General features: G+C 37.0%; 1 protein-coding gene and 1 pseudogene across 3 annotated transcripts in view; both read left to right on the top strand.

Annotated features, from left to right (window-relative positions):
* Positions 1-22,193, top strand: part of Galntl6 (polypeptide N-acetylgalactosaminyltransferase like 6) — a 1,046,769-nt gene that overhangs the window by 187,995 nt on the left and 836,581 nt on the right. The gene's annotated exons all lie outside the window — the stretch shown is intronic.
* LOC130863078 (myeloid-associated differentiation marker-like) lies at positions 19,407-20,378 on the top strand (annotated as a pseudogene).

The raw sequence follows: 22,193 nt of genomic DNA on the forward strand, positions 1-22,193 counted from the left end.
CAGGCATTTACATGTAGTCTATTAAATACTCTTAATGAACACATAGTCCATCTAACGTGCCTTTGATCATTTTTGGATATCTCTCCTTTTCTACTCTGAAATTAAATTATACCCTCTTGCACAGGTGGATCACAAAGAGCGGCTTTTTAATAAAAATAAGGTCAAGTTGTAACTCTGATCTTTTTATTAGATTCTTTTCAAATCCTGGAGCTTTGGACTCTTGCCATTTTCTTACACAGAACTAAAGAAAAATTTTCCCTTTTTCGTTCAGCTGTGTCTAGACATTTCTTAATTGTTCTTGCCTATGTGTTCATGAGATCAGACTTTGTTGTGTAAAATAATTCCATTTTCTGCTCAATTGCCATCTCTGTGTGAAAAAGCATCTTGGTGTATTTTCATTTGCTAACTTAAAGTGTGTTTTAGATGCACACATGTACACAAACAGACATAAACACAACAAGGGATGACTTAATTTTCTAATATGCAAAGCATTTAAGTTTTAAATTGAAAGAAAACTGAACTTATTGAGAACAGCCATGTTGCCACAGTTTCAAACTGAGTGTCTTTGTTTATGAGTCCGCTATGACAGCCGTGAACTTACATGATATGGCACCAGGCAAGGATCTCTGAACTCTGGAGTGTAATTTATGTAGCAAGGATTTTTAAATGGCTTTCCCTCTGTTCATGAGGAATGGGAAAATGACATTTATTTTAGGATCTTTGATACATAGCACTGCTTGCTTGGCATTTGTTAAATAAATCTGAATCCTTGCTTATGCTTTTCATCAGTTTAACAAACCCCTTTCACAGAGAGTAAAAGAAACATCACTTTAATCTCTACATACATTATTATGGATTCCAAAGAGTTAATAAATGAATACATGTTATTAGTGGTATATTTGCTCATTTCTTGCTTTCTTTTTTTGTAACCATTATTTCTTTTAAAAACCTGCTCACGTAATAATAGTTTGTCCACCAAATTGGTGAATTTTATTTTTGATCTAGGGTTCAAATAGGAAGTTAAATAATCATGTCTATGTCTTTTATACAAATAGGTTTCTCCTATAGCTTGTGAAATTCCACAAGACACAATGGGTTATAATTCTACTTTATAGCAATAAAAATGCTTGCACTTGGCAGTGTTAAAGAGTAGAAATATGGATGAATTACTTTTTCATTCTGGAAGCTGCACAAACCAATCAAGCAATTAAGGAGAAAGTATGTTTTTGCTTGTTTTAGGGCACCCTGTAGACCAGATCCACTCCAGTACTCTTACTACCTACATAGTGTATTTTATTAACTAGAAAAGATAGAGTTTACCGAGAGGCACTTTTATCGCCCCCTTTTCCTAAGAAGAGAGCACCGGGATGTTTAGCTTCTTTATTACAAAAGCAGTCAGATATTTTACACACTAATAAAAACAATAGCTGCCATTTGAGACACCTGAAGGTAGATGACTAATACTGTGAAACCAAGGTTTGTGGAATTTTAGCAAGGGTGTTCATTAAAATGTAGAGTTCTCCCTATTCCCCAAATACTGCCAAGACTATGAATAGCTATTAACAAGCTTCATTAATGTGGCTAGAGAAAAACAGTTTATCTAATACTTTGGAATATTTTCTATGTTAGTTCAACATTAGAGGAAGGCAGAATGGAGAAAAACTGCAAGGAAACTGCTTTTATTCAAGAGTGCATCCTTATTTCACAGATCTAAAGTATGTTGTACTTTAAACATACATTATTTATTGCACTGTACATCTATAATCTTACACACACACACACATACACACACAAACAAGCACACACATACGTAAAGATAGAGACATGCATTTGGTATTAGCCACTGTTTCTTGTCTGCGAGAATACTCTACCGTGTAATACAATTTCTAAATTAAATAAAGTCATAGAATCTCTTAGAATATCTTTCCAAGCACTAGACTATTCTGTTTATAAATTTTTTGTAAATAACAACCATACAACATGACATTTAGGAAATGGAAACATCGATATCTTACGATTTTAAATATTATAGTTGAAAAGAGGAGAGCTATGCACGTGAAACAACACTTTAAAAATCTTTAGCACTTGCTGTTAACACAGATAAGACTTAATCTTGACATTCTGCATTGGCTTGGCATGGAGATTAAGGGAATCAGTTTTCAGAAAGGAAATAAGATTTGGTCCTTATAGGATGGGTACTGTAACTTCCAATACATTATGAGAACACTAATTAATCTACTAAATAGACAAACAGAATGGAAGTTTTGTTCCGTATAACAAACATAAGAGGTAAGCATTGGTATTGATGATGAGGATGTTTATTCGGGCTCTAAGCACTTAAAGAACTTAAGAAAGGAGTCACAGAGAAGATTGAGAGTAAGTTTACAAGTCTTTGAAATAAAAACCCACTGCAGGCAAGCTGTGTATTTTGGCAGCTGCTTGGAGGAAGAGAATGGAGCCAAGATGGGTAAAACGCCATGTTATTAGATGAGTCAGCATGCAGATGAGCTGCATGGACAAGAAGCAACAGCGTGGTAAGGGGTGGCTGTTGGGGGTGGGGGTTAATGAATGAAACCCGAAATCTAAAAACAAAGTGTTCAAAACCGTATGCTTAGAGAAGCAGACCGTTTTACCACACTGCTCACTGAGGACTATTTAAGAAACTGGACTTAGGACAAAAATTTGAGAAAGGAAAAGCTCATCACAACATTAAAGAGATTATAATTCTCTTAACCATTTTAGCACAATTTAAGATGGACCTGCTTTCTTTCTTAAAAAATAATTTATTTATTAATTCTTCTCTCATACACTACATCCCTATCACACTTCCCCTCTCTCCTCTCCTCCATACCCCTCCTTCACCTTCTCTCTCACCCAAATCCACTACACCTCCTTTCCTTATAGAAAAGAGCAGTCCTTCCTGGAAAATTGACCAAAAAAATGCATAACAAGTCACACTAACACTAGACACAAACCCTCAAGGATGTACGAGGCAACCCAGCATGAGAAAAAGGGTTCCAAAAGCAGGAAAAGGAGTGAGAGACAATTGGCTTTCTGGGTCTACCTCACTCAATCATGATGTTTTCTAGCTCCATCCATTTGCTGCAAATTTCAACATATCATTATTTTTTTCTGCTGTGTAGTAATTCATTGTATACATGTACCACATTTTTCATATCCATTCTTCAGTCAAGGGGCAATGATTGTATGTACTCACTCATAAGTGGTTTTTAAGCATAAAGCAAAGAAATCCAGCCTACAAATCACAATCCCAGAGAACCTAGGTAACAATGAGGACCCTAGGAGAGACATAAATGGATCTAATCTACATGGGAAGTAGAAAAAGACAAGCTCTTCTGAGTAAGTTGGTAGCATGGGGACCATGGGAGAGGGCTGAAGGGGAAAAGAGATGAAGAGAGGGGAGTAAAGAAAATTTATATCTCAATAAAATTAATAAATAATAAATCACAAAGTTAGCATCTCAAAATAAGAGTAAGAGACAGCCCCACTCCCACTGTTAGGAGTCCCACAAAAACACATAGCTTCACAATGGTAGCAGGTATTTAGAGGACCTAGCTTAGACCCAGATAGCCCCCCTGATTGTTACCCAGTCTATGTGACCCCGCTAAGTAGATTTTGTAACACATGTTTTGTCCCAGGTGTCCCTGACCCCTCTAGTTTCTACAATCCTTCCTCTCTTGTCTTCTGCATGATTCCACCAACTCTGCCTATTGTTTGACTGTGGGTCTCTGCTTCTGCTTCCATCAGTTGGATGAAACCCCTCTGATGACAATTATGTTAAATTCTGATTTACCAGCATAGCAGAATATCATTAGGAATCATTTTACTTACCTATTTATTTATTTACTTACTTATTTATTTATTTATTTATTTATTTATTTATTTATTGGCTAGTTGTGTTTGGTTCTATCCTAAGTCTCTGCACTATGAAGCCCTCTGGTTCTCGGCCCTCCAGGCAGTGTCAGACATGGGCTCCCTTTCAAGTTGACTCAGTCATTGGTTAGCTATTCCCTTAAGTTCTGCACCACCTTTACCCCAGCACATCTTGTAAATGGGTCAAATCATAGTTCAAAAGTTTGGTCGTTGGGTTGGTACCCCAATCCCTGCACTAGAAGCCTTGCCTAGTTACAGAAGATGACTGGGTCCAGCTCGTTATTCCCCATGACTAGGAGTCATTGTTAGTCATTCTGGTAGATTCCAGGGAGTTCCCATTGCAGTAAGTTTCTACCTTGACCCTGAAATGCCACTAATAAAAGTCATCTCCCCCAGTATCTCTTTTTCAATTCCTCCCCGTGACTTGATCCTTCCCTTTCCCAATCCTACGTGCCCCCAGTCCACCTGTGAAATCTATTCTAGTTCCCCCTCCCTTCTTGTTACTTAGCATGATGTGAATTGTAGCATAATTATGCTTTATTTTACAGCTAATATCCACTTATGAGAATGTACATATTATAGAGATTTAAAGTCATAGCTAGAAATAATCAATACATTAGTTAATTTGGGTCAAAGTGACAGAATCCTTGCCAAAAATAACCTAAAAAGCACTTAATTTGTGTCATATTTGTGGGGTGTATGTCCGTGATTGACTCAGGTATTTTAGGGTGGAAAGACATGAAGGGCAAATAGTGTTTAATTTACAGGATGACCAAGAAGCAGAGAAAGAGTAAATCAGAGCAGTTAGCAAATGAAAGATATAACTCTCTTTTTTATAAAATTTATTTATGCCTGTGGTTTGTATGCATGTGTATGCATGTAAGTCAAAAATTGACACTTCTGTGTTATTCAAATATTCTCCATCTTAAATTTAAATCTATGATATCTTTCACTTCGACCCAGAGGTCACTGATTCAACTAATTCAGACAGTCAGCTTGCACCAGCATCCTGTCTCTACCTCTAGAGCACTGGAAATGCAGTCTGCTGTCGCACCCAACAAGTGTTATGTGACTTCCATAGTAATGCCTTTGTAGCAAGAATTTTATCCACTAAGCCAGATCCACAGGCTAGGATATAATCTTCAAAGTCAAATTTCATACACTTGTATACTCCAAGTAGGATCTACCTTTCAGAGTTCCAAAATCTATTTAATCTTAAACCCATCAAAGAATTGATCTGCAGAATAAAGATATATGACCCAAGCTTTTCCTGTAAGCATGCTGCTGGTATCACTGACTATTCTAGAACAAACTTCCAACAGCTGAACCTTGTGACAGGAAATTTCATGTCCAGACCAGAATAAGAAATCAGTTTGATTACAAACACCAATATTCTATAAGGCACTCGCCCCCACCCCATTTTCTATAACTATGTGACTGTCATCGAAACATTTGACATCATCAGATCCTTTATGTAGCACTCACTGACTCTGGATATCTATTGAGCATGAAGTCATCATTTTATGCTAAGCCACACAACTTCATAGTATTGTCTGTGAAGACCTACACTGCTTTCTCTCTTTCTCCCTCTAACCCTTCTCTCTTGAAACAATTGAAGTGAGACAGTTTTATTTCTTGAAGGCTATCTCACTAAATCCTGATTGCTTGCAATACACTTCAGATGAGAACAATACAACATTGCTAATTTTATCTCTTCTTATGAGCCAGACAAAAACTAAATAATTCATGGGTTAGAACATGGAGAAGACCCACAATAATAACATGGGAACAGTCATTCCTAGAGCTGATAAATCTCCTTTTCCTTTACATTTGACACTCACTGGTTCTTGAAACTATTTTAATATTTTCCTTCTTCCAAAGTTCCATGGAAAATGCTATTTGCTTATTATGGTTTTGTTTTACAGACAGGTCTCTCTATGTTGTCCTGGAACTGAATATGTAAAAAAGGCTAGCCTTAAATTCACAAATGTGGGCCAACCTCTGCTTCCAAAGTTCTAGAATTAAAATATGCTAATATTATTCATATTTTAATAAATTATGGATTTATACCATATCTTCTATAAAAGTATAAAACACATTAAATTTCTACATTGTAATATAAATTCAAATACAGCACTCTGTGTTTTGAATTCTCAGTGCTTTCTAATTTATTGAAGACAGAAAGATCAAAACTTCCAGAATTTTAGAAAATTTTCAAAGTACTTGCTTTCTGTATCACATCATTTCCTGATACCCATTTGCTATACACACAAGTATGACTATACAGTATAATATATAAATCTTAGTGGCTGTAATTATCCACAGTGGTAGCTATCTTATCCCATTCCACACAGGTTTGTGACTATAGCAAATTACAATGATTTTTTTAAGATTTTTTTTTCAACAGACAGTTAATTTTGGTTTTTTCTTTCCTGTGTACTTCCATTTGAACTTTGTATTGTTTCATCATAACTTTGAAAGTGTATTTTTATTGGGGATATACTTTATTAATTGCTATTTTTATAATTCATATGTAAACATTTTTCTTATTGATTTATGTTTAAATGGTTTCATCCACATGCTTAATATATTTTTACATTTTGAAGATGTTATTCAGGATTCCATTCTACTTTAATATTGTGTAATATCCTGTGTTTGCTCAAAACTCTTTGGTTATTAAAAGACTCTTGTCATTACATTTAATTTAACTAGTAAATCTTTTTGTGACACCTAAGTGACTCTATTTAGAACATTAATAGCTCAATACAAGTAGAAAGAGATAATGATAAACTGACTTTCCTTTTTAAATATGATATTATCAGTTAAACAAGAGCTAGAAATACAGGTATATCATCTTTCCAATTTTAGTATAAGTCAAAAAATTATTTGTCACTGTAACTATTTTAAAAAATTAATTTAATTTTAAATGCATTTTAAGAAACTATTAGTTGACGTTCTCTAAAGTAATAGAATTCTTAGAATATATATTTGAAGCCGGGAGGTGGTGGCGCACGCCTTTAATCCCAGCGCTCGGGAGGCAGAGGCAGGCGGATCTCTGTGAGTTCGAGACCAGCCTGGTCTACAAGAGCTAGTTCCAGGACAGGCTCCAAAACCACAGAGAAACCCTGTCTCGAAACCCCCCCCCCAAAAAAAGAATATATATTTGAAGAGTATTTATTACATTGGCTTCAGGGATATGGTCTGGGTTGTCCACCGACGCCTTTCTTCCATAAGAAAGATGGAGATCCCTGTAATTGTTCACTTCATGAGGATGGATGTCTAATCAGTTCTTGATTCCCCCCAGTCCCAGAGTATTCCTAGATTTCTGTAAGTCCCTGGTCTTTAGTCTAAGTAGGAATCGCCTAGAAGTTGCTTCTAATACCTGTGAAAGAATCCATCAACAAGACTGGTTAAACTTAACAACATGAGTGAGAGCAAAGAGACAAAAAACAAAACAAAACAAAACCAAGCAAAACAAAACAAACAACAACAACAACAAAAAAAAAACCCACAATGTTTTCTTGACCCATGGCTTCTGCCTAGGCTGGCATGAAAAACTCTTACCCACATTTCGGGTGGGTCCCATGCTCCAAATAATCTGATTAAAGAAAATCCCTCATACAAGTGACCAGTTGCTTGTTTATTTATAGTTGATTCCAGATGCAGGCAAATAAACAACCAAGGTTAGCCATCAGACCCTTGAATAATTAGTATCATTTCCTTTCTTACATTTAGTATAACATAAACTGTGATGATTTGAATAAATCTTTAAATACTTAGAGATACAATTATGTAGGTTGTACATAAAACAAGTACAGTTCAGACAATTTAGTGTCTTTATAATGAAGAACATATACCTGGGCTTGTCTTCCATGCTTACTATTCTCCATTTCCTTCTTTCCTTCAGTCCCTCTCTCTTTCTTTCTTATCCTTCTTTCCTTCCTTTCTCTCTTGATTAAAATATTTTAGCTTTGGTAGAATTGTTTCTTTTTTTATTATTTTATCTTTCATTCAATTCACCAACTTTCTTTTTACAAAAGTCCAAGAAAATAAATCCAATCCTTTTTCCTCGGGGTGGAAGACAGTGGGGTTTCCCTTTAACTCATTACCATGTCTACTGGCATTGACTTTGTCCTGGTCTTCTTTGGGCAGCCACATGGTTAAGGTATTACGGTTGGAGCTTCTGTGCATTTCCAGAAAACTCAGTCTGACAGCAGACTTCCTTCTGCTCTGGCTCTACACATCAATCTAACCCTTCTTCCCTGCAGTTCCTTGAGATTTGAGTTGAGTTGTGTTGAAAATGTATTGACTCAGGCTGAGAAAGTTAGGAGCTGCCAGGGATGAGTCCTTCAATTGGCTATCCAAGGAATGTAAAATTGCTCACTCCTGAAACTGTATGCACTAATAGCAATGAACAGACTCAGTAGGTTGTTATTTATATAATTATGCTTTATATATGTGCATATATGTAACAGTAATAATGAAAATGGGGTTATAATTTGAGAGGAAGAGAGGGGGATATGAGAGGGTTTGGAAGAAGGAGACGTGGAAGGGATTAGCGGGAAAAAAAGGAAAGGAAAGAAGTGATTTACTTATATGCTATTAAAATATAATAGTATTAAGAATGGAAAGCAAACCTAGCACCCCATGTGGAGAAAGTCAGTCAGCTGTGTGTATTCTTCCATGTTTTCTTCTTCATTCCTCACTCCGGTTTCCTGTATTCCTGCTAATTTCCCTCTGTTCTGGGTTATAATCTGTGAGTTTAAATAAAGCCTTCTCTCCCAAACAATTTCCCCATTCCCGTACACTTTGCTTTGATCAGCCTGATAAACCTGGAGGGAAAAGAAGGTACGAAACAGATGATTTTATTTCTCATCAGCTTGACTGTGGTTAGTTTGTGTCACACTAAAGCAATTCACTGAAACAGGTTGAGAGACGTCTGACTTTTACAGACATCCAAAATAGGAGACATTTAAATATTATTGGCTTATTTCCCTTAGTCACTAAGACATTCTACTTTCTTCTATAATAGAACCTGATGTCAAATATTTATAGTGAGCAGTTCTTTGTATTTCTTTTCATTAAAATGAGCTATCATAAAACTAGTATGGCCTCTATCATAAAATCAGGTCATGTTTTATGAATATTTTACTTCCTTTGAACTTTTCGTGAGGAAATAATGACCTTGCAAGTTCCTGGTAGCAATACAGCACTGTAACACAAAGGCCACTGCCTCTGTCATTAATCACGCCAGGTGACTGCCTAGAGCTACCACTGGCTTTTCAGAGGAAAAAAGTAGGAGATAGAGAAATGTGAAACTATTCCTTATCGGCTGCTCTGTCATAACAAAACATCTGGATGGTGGAAACCTATCCAGCACTCAGCATTCATTTTAATCTTATTTTCAATATGCAGTTGACATGGTTTTTCTTTGAGCCTCTGTCAGATTGAAATCAATATACTAAGTCAGGCAATTGGAATTTAATAACCCAACTGCTAAATATTGCTTCGATATATTATCCTTTTATTGAGCAATAGAGATATAATTCATGCAGAATCTCAGCAGGACTCTCCTAAATAAGCGAGCTTGTATCCCTTGTGTTTTAGGTTCATAACACTATTTTTAGAAGTTTTAAGAAGGCATTCAAAAGTTAGGGAAAAGTCAATTAAATAAGAAGTTTCTTTATATGAGAAATCTTTCTTTCTAGAGCAGAATAAGGACTGGACCATCCAAAATATTCAGAATTAAAATAAATATAGAAATCACTAGTTTTAATTTTAGACAGGAGTCTAAATATAGAGAATCTAAGTCCTTGACTTTTAGTAAACACATATATTCAAAATTAAAAATGCAATGGGACTTTTGAGTTTTTACAAAAAGAAATTAGGAATCAAGTCACTTGCTCACTCACAATATTGTGTCTAAATTTTTATGGAATCCATGAGAGAGTAGATAGATAGAAAGATAGACAGAGGGGTGGATGGATAGATGGATGGATAGATGGATGGATGCATGCATGGATAAATGGATGGAGGCATGGATGGAGAGATGCTGGTTCTCATCTTTCCTAATGCTGTGATTCTTTAATGCAGATCCTAAAGCTATGGTGCTGACCCCAACTGTAAAATTATTTTCTTTGCTACTTGGTGGTAATTTTTCTACTGTTATAAATTATAACGTAGTGATCCGTATTTTCCAATGGCCTTAGGCAACTCTTCTGAAAGGTTATATGACTTCCAAAGGGGTCGTGTCCCACAGGTTGAAAACCTGGTTTAAAAAGAAATGTATGTTATTGCATAAATCTGACACCTTAATTGGTGCAAGAAAAGGCCATTGTGCTATGGAACATAACAGAGTGATAGAAGGTGTGTGTGGTGCTGAAGCTATGCCTTCTATATCTCTTCTATATTTCAATAGATGTGATTTTCTTTGAATGAAAAGAAAACAATTTTGCTTCTTATTAATATAATTTAAAACATTATAGAATATGTTGAAACATAACTTCTAAGGTAAATATATGATTTTTATAATAAATTCATGTATATATGTATATAATTTTATTATTAATATTTAGAATAATCTTCCGCATTCATAAAACATCAAGAGATTCACATGTGGTATGTTTATATTTGTCCTTTATAATAAAAACTCTGCATTTGGTATTTCAAATTACTGTAAACTAAGGAGGAGAGAAATGGCTGTATTGTTCCAAGTTACTTAGATAGAATAATTTTTTATGTAAAGTGAAATTGTGAGCATTCACGCATAATCAACAAATACATACTATCACTAAGCTGGACAAAATGTTTCCATGACTAGACTTTAAAAGTAACACTAATAAATTTAGACTTCTCAAACCAAGAGAATAATGAAAACTTTCAATACATGATGTGCCTAAGAACACACCTGTTCCATTACTGGTATCTGTGGAAAAGGGTTTTACAATACATTAAATGGCTACAATACCAGTAAAAGCATGGTCTGTGCTTAAAACATAAACATTAAAATAACTTAAGTCTTTCCCATAAGCTTAGCTGTGGGATCTCCTAAATTTATGAGAAAAGAAGGGCATAATCCAGTGGTAACACTATTGAAGCAAGTAATACGGCTGAAAGTACAGTTGAGTGCTCCCAGCAGATGAAGGTGTGAATTTCTCCATACATCATCTTAATGGCAATATTTTCCACAAAGTGACATGGCACACTCCTTTCATATTTCATGAGTTCTATTTGCCTGACTTCCAAATGCCGAGAGTGCTAGTGAACAGTGCCTTAATATTCATGGGATTTTCAGATGACTTTGACAGTTGTCAACTAGAGGAATGGCTTCATCAGGAAGGAATATGACTTATGATTTCTGTCACACATAAAATCATGTAGTCATTCACATATGTATTCTCTCTGAAAGGTATTCTTTGCATAGTTATCTTCTATAAAAATTATACAGATATAAATCCTTTATTCAACAGAAAGATATTTCAAATACTACTTAGCATTACACTGAATATTCTAGTAAATTTGGTTAGCCCCAGACATTTAAAAGTTACACTACTTTTGCCAACGCAGTTTGAAAGACACAGTCCAGTAAGTATCTTGAAACTTCTCATGAATATGCTTTATCACAGCACAATTTGCACACGCATGGGGGCAATGTTTATCTTTTACTCTTATATAATTCAAATACATATTTAATTGTTTAGTTTTGGACAAGATATTAGATCATCTCTGCCCATCTCAAAAGGTTTAAAGTCTGTTTCCTAGGCATCTTCTGAACATTTTGTCTGGAGAACTATAAAAAAAAAAAAAAAAACCTGGAATTTCCCCACGCAGGCCATTGTTATCCATCTTTAAAGGTTTATCATTTTTTACACAGTGACAGTAATTAATTATACATTGAAAATATTTTGTTCAAACATATGTACTTTAGTACAATAGGTTTTAGTTCACTGTATTAACCTGAAATCTTATGAGTAGAGAGATTTGGTGCTATATTTATTGTGGTGTTTAATTAGACCTATCAGCTGTTTGGCCTCTTACTAAATTTAGTAATGCTTTAGTCTAAGCACATTATGGACATTATGTTTATTCATTAGGTGACATAATCAACCCATTCTGTAGACGGAGTAAACTAAATAATCAGCTCGGGATTTCAGGGCCAGCGAACGGCTAAACTCTGGTGAGGACTTGGGGGATCTCACTCCCGACCCTGAGCTCTAATGGTACCGGGAACATTCAGAATGTGAACCTCAAGGAGAACTTAGGGGACAGCCCTACCCCAGTTCTCTTCCCACGCCTTGCCACACATAAGCTCATTTCTAGTGAACAAAAGTTAAATTGTGCCCTGAAATACCCCCTGGAGATTTTATTCTTCCAACAATAGAACCTAATGCACAGATGACATGAAATTTTGGAGGTTGGTGTGACATTGTCTCTGGTTTTCATAATTTAAAAATCCTTCTTTGAGTTTTAAGCAACAGAGTTACTGTGGCATCCCAGAGACTGGTGAGGCCGGTGCAGTAGTGATCTCTATGAACTAGCCATTCTTATTTCGCAGAATTTCACTATTGAATTTATCCTCATAGGAAGACAAATCCTGCTGAGTATGTGTAGCAGATGGTAATACTTCAGCACTGCAGAGGTAGGGGTAACTTTATGAGTTAATATTGAGCATGGCCTACCTAAGGAATTTCACACTGCCTAGAGATACACAGCAAGGCCCACTTTGAAAACAAACACAAATAAAATGTCAAGGAATGCAAATGTTTAGGCTTCATTAAGAAAATGGCTACAGAAGGCTGTACTATTCTCCAAGCATCTGTGCTGTGATTTAGCACAGACCAAGTTATTCTCTCTGTGTTTGTAGCTGGTTGTTTAAAATATAATTAACAGTTTGGAGATGGTGGCACATGCCTTTAGTCCCAGGACGCAGGAGGCAGAGGCAGGAGAATCTCTGTGAGTTTGAGGCCAGCCTGGTATACAAGATATAGTTCCAGAACAGCTAAGGCTGTCTCTAAACCATGTCTCTAAACACAACAAAACAAAAAACTCAAATTCTCAGATTGGAGCCACAAAAATCTTGAGTTACAAGAGGGCACAGGTGTCCGTGTTGCTTGTATTTTTCCCCATCTGGCTCCTGCCTCCTCTATTTGGATGTTCTTTCTAGGAACATCTAAGTTCTCTCATCCCCATTCCCTATTCATACCCAACCTACTAATTCACAAGAAGTCTACTGCGAGACCACAATTCTTCACCAGGAAACAAATGTCTTCCCGTGTCTTTTTTGAGTAATGGGAGATGGAGACAGAATATTGCTAGCACCTCCTAGGACACCTAGAATCATGTAGGCAGTGGTGAATAAGAGATGCTGTCTCAAGTTAGAAGATGAGGACAGACTGGAGTCTGTCTTCTGAAGTCCACATAGTCTATGATATATGTGTATCTGCACACATACACATATACAAAACATGTCATGCACACATATTCAGTACACATTATTTTAAAGCAGAGTACTTTTATACTAATTGAAAACCTCTTATAATATATTTCATCACATTCATTGTTCTCTCACAACTCTTCTCAGATCTATCCCATTTCACACACACACATCATTTTCTATATTTGCTTCATTTCTTATTTTAATTTTTAAACCATTAAGTTCAATTTGGTCTGCGCAATACACTTGTGATGTGGGATTTCATTGGTCAATAAAGAAATTGCCTTGGCCCATCTGACAGGGCAGAATTTAGATAGGTGGAGTAAACAGAACAGAATGCTGGGAGGAAGAGGAAGTGAGCTCAGATGCAGGGCAGCTCCTCTCAGAACCAGATGCAATGCAGCCAGCCACCAGGTCAGACATGCTGAATCTTTCCCCGTAAGCGCACCTAGTGGTGCTACACAGATTATTAGAAATGGGCTAAATTAATACATGAGAATTAGCCTAGAAGAGGCTAGATATAATGGGCCAGGCAGTGTTTAAAAGAATACAGTTTGTGTGTTGTTATTTTGGGTAAAGCTAGCCGGTGGCTGGGAGGCGGGCAGCAGGAATGCAGTCCACAGCTCCTTCAACACACTTGGATTTGTGGTCATCCACTAAAATATTATTGACATGCTGAGGTAGCAGCCAATAAATATCCACTTATGGTTGGAACATCATGACCCACTCCAAACTCTGACATGTGTAGATCTTGTATATGTTGTTTAAATGTCTGTTTGTTCACATGAAAAACTGTCTATCATGTACAGAAAAGGCTGTTTTCTTGTTAGCATCTACTACTCTTCCACAAAGATCAAGAGGTCATAGAGATTAGTTTTGAAGGAAGAATGGGAAGATTGAAAAGGAGTTTGGGAGGGGAGGGCAGTATAGACAAGCAAAAACAGAAAGGATGACTACTTTAAAGATATTTTGAAAATATAATATGAAAATCTACTAGTGTAGAAGCATCTTAAAATATGTACATAAACATATGCATATGTATAATATGAATATAAAATATTCGATAAACATATACAATATGAACATAAAACCATATATGCATATGCAAAATATGAATATAAAATGAGTCCAAATGAAGTTAACCTACAATAATAAATAAATAATAAAGAATGGTACAAGGAAGGGGTTATCTTTTTTTTTTTTTAGATGGTGGCCAGTGAGGTCGCATAACCTCCCAAACATCATCAGTTATTGGCCATTTTTCTGGGTTACCCTTAAGAACTTGGCAATAAGATCTCCCTGAAGAGGCTACATTCCTGAGTCATAGGAAATTAAATTAAGCTGGAGCTGAAATGGAAGATTCATCAATTCTGGTTAGTATTGATAGTGGTATGGTTGATGCCAGAGGACAAATGTTATCATTAATCTCACTAATCTGTGAGCATTGTGAGCTGCAATAATGACTGATTTAGCAGGAAATGCCCATTGCTGCAATAATGGCATGAACGTAATGGAGATAACCACCAATTTCCTATTTGTCTTAAGACTTATTCTAGGAGATAAAACGAAGACATGGCATGGCTATTGTGGCCACAATTAGTTCACTATTTTTTTTTTTTGGTATTTTGTGACAGGGTTTCACAGTAGCTTTGGTGCCTTTCCTGGAACTAGCTCTTTTAGACCAGGCTGGTCTCGAACTCACAAAGATCCACCTGCTTATCCCTCCCGAGTGCTGGGATTAAAGACATGTGCCACCACTGTCCAGCTTGAGTTCACTTTTTTATCATTAAACATTGAATACTATTGAGATTTTTTTTAAGGACATGAATCTAGGTATAGGAGAAAGGGACAAAAGTTCTGACTAATAAGAGAAACTAAGTAACTCCAAGCTCCAGAAACTAATAAAAACAAAAAAACATTATTTATGCATTTATATGTGCATATTTATACATACATATAATGTATGACACTTAAGGTATGTCAGTCCCACATAAGAAACCAAGTAAACAAGAAGAGACTAAATAACACATATAAATGCATGTGGAACATTCTCTTAAGGTGTCCTATCATCTGATGTCCTCAATCTCCTTGTCCTTCCCACCCAAGAAAGAAAAGAATAACTTTTGAAAAACTTATTTTTTTGGAGAACAGTGTCACAAAACTGGGTTGAGCGCACAGGATAACTTGTAGTCCCTCTACTTCGGAGGTTGAGACAGGTGAATCAAGAGGCTAAGGCCAATCTTAGCTACATACCAGGTTCCAGGCTAACCTGAGCTAAATGAGATACTATCTCAAAAAACCATTAAAATAATAATAATGCTATGTAGTCATTTTATTATATAATTCGGAAGATAAGTGATGGAAAATTTTGTATATCTGAGAATGCCTTTAAGGCTAACAGAATCCTATTTAAAAATTGAGACAGGAAGGACACCATCACTGTCCCTTAGAGATATCAGAGAGTGATCTTTGATTACTCTTAAGTGATTTTTAGACATAAAGCAAAGAAAAACCAGCCTACGGGCCACAACCCCAGAGAAACTAGATAACAAACAGTACCCTAAGGGGGACATTCATGGATCTACATAGGAAGGTGAAAAAGACAAGATCTCCTGAGTGAACTGGGAGTGTGGGGGATACAGGAGAGGTTAGAAGGGGAGAGGGGAGGAAGGAAAGGGAGTGGAGAATAATTTATTTTATAGCTCAATACAAACATGAAAAAATCATTTAAACAATTATACAGAAAAAGCCACGTTGGATTTTTGCTCAGTTACATGTGTTTATTTTTTAAATTTTGTTTTTGTTTCTGTTTGTTTGTTTGTTTTATCATTTAATACACAGAAAGAATAGGGAGAAAGGACATCCATCCATCTTTTGGTTCCTTTAGTATGGACAAGTGTAGTTGGTTTTTAGTAAGAACGATAAAATTGTGGACCCAATTCCAAGATACATTTCCCAAGACCTGTGGTTAAAGCTTCAGGTCAATGCTGTGCATTATTGACTACCAGAGTATGTTTTTAAGGATTTACTCCAGTATTTATTCTATACTCATGATGGTTACCTGAAATCAGAATACAAGTCATAAGAGCAATCTATCAAACTATCTGCTGATAGTCTTAAATAAAGCGGCACTGCATTACTGCTATACTCCAGTTCCTAGATTAAGCTTAAAAAGTCAAATAGCACCTTCATCCATAAAAAAGTTTTCAATTTAAAAAAAAGGATACTATATCAAGCTGTTTCATAATTTAAGTATTCTCCATTTATAAAAATACTTTGGAAGTTTGAGGCTTGAATGCTTCTCTGCCCGCGTGCCCCACCCTCTCACCATCACTTGTTAGTATAGGGCTGCTGCAATGTCAGGCTTTACACAGCTTTTTGATACAGTACTTTTAAAATCTGAGAAAGAATTCAAGGAGGGGAAAAGCACATGTCAATGTAGTATTTTTTAAAAAAGAAACTAAGTGAATAAATTTTAGGCATACTAACAATGTCCCTTTGAGGTAGAATGCTAAAATGACTTTTGATCAAATCACAGCCTAATTTAAACCTCTCATAAATTTTCTCTAACATTAGCTGTAGAGAATATTAAATATAACATACTAACAAGAGCTTCCAAGGTAATGTACAGTGAACAAGAATGTGTTAACCCTACAACTGTTGCCTTCATGTATATTGAAAGCACATAATTCTCCTAAAACCCTCATCCAAGATCCATTCCCAAAGTCTTTAGCATTCTATTATGAAAAGGACAGCCATGCTAACTTCAGTACACAACCATAATCCCATACCTACAAAACAAAAATAGAATTAGTGGCAGTTTATTGCCTTATACAAATTTAACCAACATGGCAGCCATGCCAAAGGATTTAAAACATTTTCAGGACATATGTACAGACTGTAATTTTAAAAACAAACAAACATGCAAGAACAATCTATATATCATGTGTCAACTCAACTGGGTGGAAACATCAATGTGATATATGAGATTACAAAGGCACTTCCCTACACAAAACGAAATGAAAACACAGCCGACAGGGGGCTCAAAGAGAGCATAACTACTGCACAATCTTAACTTGGGTGGAAAAGCAGAATTTAATCAACATTTAAAAGATTCAGCGTGATCCAGTTTTATAAAATCTTCCCACAGTCTCATTTTTGTTTTTATGTTCTCTTTCTTGGCTCTCTGGCTCTACACTCTGGCTCCTCTGATGATCCTGTCTGTCTGACTGGTCCTTGCCATCCCCATGATCTCTCTTGTGGGAGCGGTCTTGGCTTTGGCTGCGCTTTCTAGACTTCTCTTTGCTAGGGCTGTGTTGTGGGTTTTTTTTTTTTTTTTTCAGTTTTTCAACACTGACAGTTTTTCCTTGACTGCCGCTTCTACTTCTTTTATTTGGCTTTGCTTTCGTTTTTATGTTTGCTTGATTTGTCTTTGCTCCTGCATTTCTGCTTCTGCTTCGTTTTCTCTCTCAGCTTCTATTTCTGCTGTGTTTTTTCTTGGAATCTTTTTTGTCGTCTCTGTGTCGCCTATCCTCCTTGTCTTCTCTATGCTTCTGCTCCTCTCCCTCACCCCTACTCCTCTGCTCCTTGGAGCGCTCTCTCGAGCTCTCTGGTCCCTTTCTCATCTCTCCTTATCATAATCTCGATCTCGTCTTCAACCGCTCTCATTTTCTTTCTCTCTTTCCTGATCCCTGTCTCTTCTATCCCCTTTCCTGTCATGACTTCAACTGCAACTTCTCACACATGTTGAGCAAAGGGAGAAAGGAAGCAGGAAGACAGCTGATTAGACGGGGATGTGCGGAGGGGTTCTAGGTGTTGGAACAGGAGCCATTGTTTCTACCGCTTTTCGCCTGTTATACAAATTATTCACCCTGAAGTTAATTCAAAAGCAAGTGATGGGTCTCATAACACATACAGACTCTCCGTATATCAGAGCCCTTGGATTTATGTATATAAGGTATACTCTGTTTGGATGCTCACCTTCTTGGACCTATATAGAAGTGGGAGGTCCTTGGTCTTCCCGCAGGGCAGGGAATTTGGACTGCTCTTCAGTATTGAGAGGGAGGAGGAATGGAGTGGGGGGAGGAGAAGAGGAGTGGGGATAGGGGTAGGGAAGTGGGGGGAGGGGGCAATATTTGGGAGGAGGGAAATGGGAAACGGGGAGCAGGTGGAAATTTTAATTAAAAAAGAATAAAAATAAAAATAAAATAAGGTATACACAACCCCCTACAGACTGGTTTGAGCCCTTCCTTGATGATGATGAGGACCTAGATGTGAAAGCTAGCAGAGATTGTGTAATGACCATAAGAGAGATGCTTCGCTCCTTTCTCACAAAACTGGAGTGGTACCAACCTGGTCTACAGAGCTAGTCCCAGGACAGGCTCCAAAACCACAGAGAAACCCTGTCTCGAAAAAACAAAAAACAAAAACAAAACAACAACAAAAAAAAACTGGAGTGGTTTTCTATGTTGTTTCTAAGAATTCCAGTTCCAGTTCAGAAGAATATTGATCAACAGATTAAAATCTGGCCAAGGAAGATGAAGAAAGATGGCAAGGAAGGAGTTGAGGAGATTGACAGACATGTTGAGCGCCGGCGGTCCAGATCTCCAAGGAGATCACTGAGTCCACAGAGATCTATCTCCAAGAAGATCAAGAAGTAGAAGTCCTCGCCGGGAGGGTCATGGATCTTCTAGTTTTGACAGAGAATTAGAAAGAGAGAAAGAATGACAGAAACTAGAGCGGGAAGCCAAAGAAAGAAAGAAGGAAAGGCGAAGATCCCGAAGTATTGATCGGGAGCCAGAGTATTTTTTTTTTCTTCTTTTAACTTGAAGGGGAATTATGTGACCTACTTCCTGTTCCCAACCCCTACTGCCTTTAATACACACCTTACTGCCTAAAACAAAGCTAGGGAGAACCCGTATGCTTTGGCAAGGATACCGTTTGAAAGGCCAACGGCCAGAGCAACTTCAGAAACCATAGTCTGTCAACGAATTCTGACCAGCCTTTTTCAAGGGTGTGATTCAGTCTCTCTTTACAATCCAGAATTTCACACACGGGAACAGTCAATTTTTCGGTCTAGATGTCCGTCTCGCCAGTAACAGTGACCCACACCACCATCAAGACCTCGGTATCACCAGGACTGGAGTCTTTGACTATTGTGGGGTCCCCTCGGATACTGATCCGGCCCCTGGGCCTTCTCCGTCTGCTTGAGCTGTCATCTACCTGCTTGGCTTTCTCCCTAGTGGCCCATGGAGGTGCGTGGATTGGCTCCACGGGCAACTGGTGCATGTTCTCCTGGTGTTTCTGCTTCTCCATGACCCTGATGATCCTGAGCATGGAATTGGGTGGATTCCAGAGATACTGCCCCCTGTCGTGGCTGAATTTCCCAAACATCTGTGCCAGCTACGCTCTCTTCTTCTGCCTGTCATCTTCCATCATCTACCCTCTCACGTATATGCAGTTTTTAGATCATGGCTATGTCAGAGAACACGCTGTGAGTGCCACAATCTTCTCCTGCATCTCCTGTGTGGCTTATGCAACGGAAGTGACCTGGACTCGGGCAAGACCTGGTCAGACAACTGTCTACATGGCCACTGTGTCCGGGAGGCTGAAGGTCTTTGAGTCTTTCGTAGCCTGTATCATCTTTCTCTTAATCAGCAACCCAAGTCTGTACAACAACAATCCTGCTCTGGAGTGGTGCGTGGCCGTGTATGCCATATGCTTCATCCTAACCATGGTGATCATCATAGTGAAAGTGGGGAATTACACCAACATTGTGCCCTTCAACTTCGCCTCCTTCTTGACAAGTATGGCCTTCCTGTCCGTCCTCTTCTACACTACAGCCGTCGTCCTCTGGCCCCTCTTCCAGTTCAATAAGGTGTTCGAGGGCCAGCCCCACAGAACAATGGATGTAACCTGTCAGTACAAGGCTCCCCACTCTGTGTGTGCCTGGGATCGCCGACTGGCTGTGGCAGTCATGACTGGTGTCAACCTCCTGGCTTATATGGTTGATTTTAAATACTCTATGTAGCTGGCGTTTGTCAAGGTCTAAGATTCACAAAGGGACACCTTGACATTCCCGTGCTGCAACATCTTCATTCTTGTTGTCCTGTATTCTCCTTCCTATTTCCTTTTTTCTCCTTCTGGCTTATTTTTCTTCCCTTTCCTTTTCTGGTTTGTTTCCTTATCCTATTCTGCTTTGTTTCTGAGCTGTCTCCATAGCCCTTTATTTCTTTGGCCCATCTGCGTTTATCTATTAGTTTTCTCGTCTCTTGTTTTCCAGCCACCTCTTTCTCTTTCCTGGGAGAACCCACAGATTTCTTCCTGTGTCTATCCATGATTCCACTACTGAAGATACTGACTATACATATCCCAGACTCATTTGCAACTCGTCCCGCCAGGGACCTAAGAGGCCTCTTGCCAAACTATGAAGAAATGTTGTTTTAACTTTTCAGGCTTCTTCTTTAAGCACTGTTATTCTTACCTTATATGTATCATGTTCCCTCGGTTATAACTTAATTCGTATTTCGAACTCAAACATTATCACATGTCGGTCTCTGTCTCTCTTTCCAGAATTCCTCTTTACTTGATTAATTACTATCGTATGGGTTTGATTTCAGATTTAATGTCCCAAACCTCATATGTAATACCAAAGCATATTTTATTTCATAGGCTCAACTGGATATCACTATCTACTAAACAGAAAGTTATTATATCAAAGTAATTATTTTAAAAGTCAAACATATAGCATCCATACAATTTATGTAAACACAAAGCTAATAATAGCTTCTAATAAAAACCTGCATTATTTTGATTTAAGGTAAGAAATTGAATGTTTTATTATATTGTTGAATACACAGTTTACTATATATAAACATAGCAGTGGTTCTCAACTTGACGGTCATGACCCCTTTGGGGGTTTAAGTGACTCTTTTATATGGGTGGCCTAAGATCAAAGGAAAACATGGATTTTTACATTATGATTCATAACAGTAATAAAATTACGGTTTTGAAGTAGCAACAGGAAATGATAATCTGGCTGGTATCACAAATTCATGGTTTGCAGGATTAGTAGGATAGAGAGCTACTTATATAAGGCATAGGCATTAGTATAATTTTTATTCCTTGCATTGCTTTCTACCTATATTACTATTTCCATTGATTGATGTACTTCATTTTGTATAGCTAATGAAACCACAGCTATAACACTACTTTCAGGTTTTATATACAATAAACCTTTGGTTTTTTCATATCTAATCTTTTTCACTAAACTTAGATAAAACTAAGGTGGTTTTCATATTTTATTTTATAACGAGCTTATATTGTTAAGCATAAAGAAGTGTTTTCTTAAATGTAGGAAGAGAGTTTTTTATATTTTTCACACATAATTTATCAGTATTGATTTCAACTGCTAAAGAATTGATTATATTGTCTCAACTTTCAAGATGGGGACAAAAATATATAGCACTTAATTATTAATGAATATTAATTGAGGGGAGCAAATGAAACTCTAGCCTGAACATTCTTGAGTCTATTAAAAAACTTTAAGGCAACTCTAGGGAATATTTCAAAATATGTGCAAAACTGCAAGCTATCTGGTAAGTTTACCACAGAACTGTCTCCAAAAAAAGTAGACAGGAATTTTGTGGATAACGTAAAACTGTTTTAAGTGAAGATGATAGAATATTACCTGATTTGTATGTTAAGACTGCCCTCAGCCTTGTGTCCAAGAAAAAGAAAGAAAATTACTGAGTATGCCATGAGGGGATCTTATAAACATGAAGATAAAAATAATATTTATAGGTGTTTAAAAGACAAATAGAATATAAAACTAGATTTCATATTTGCATATTTTCCTAGAAATGAT

This window comes from Chionomys nivalis, chromosome 20 (genome assembly GCF_950005125.1).
Source record: "Chionomys nivalis chromosome 20, mChiNiv1.1, whole genome shotgun sequence".
Taxonomy (NCBI): Eukaryota; Metazoa; Chordata; class Mammalia; order Rodentia; family Cricetidae; genus Chionomys; species Chionomys nivalis.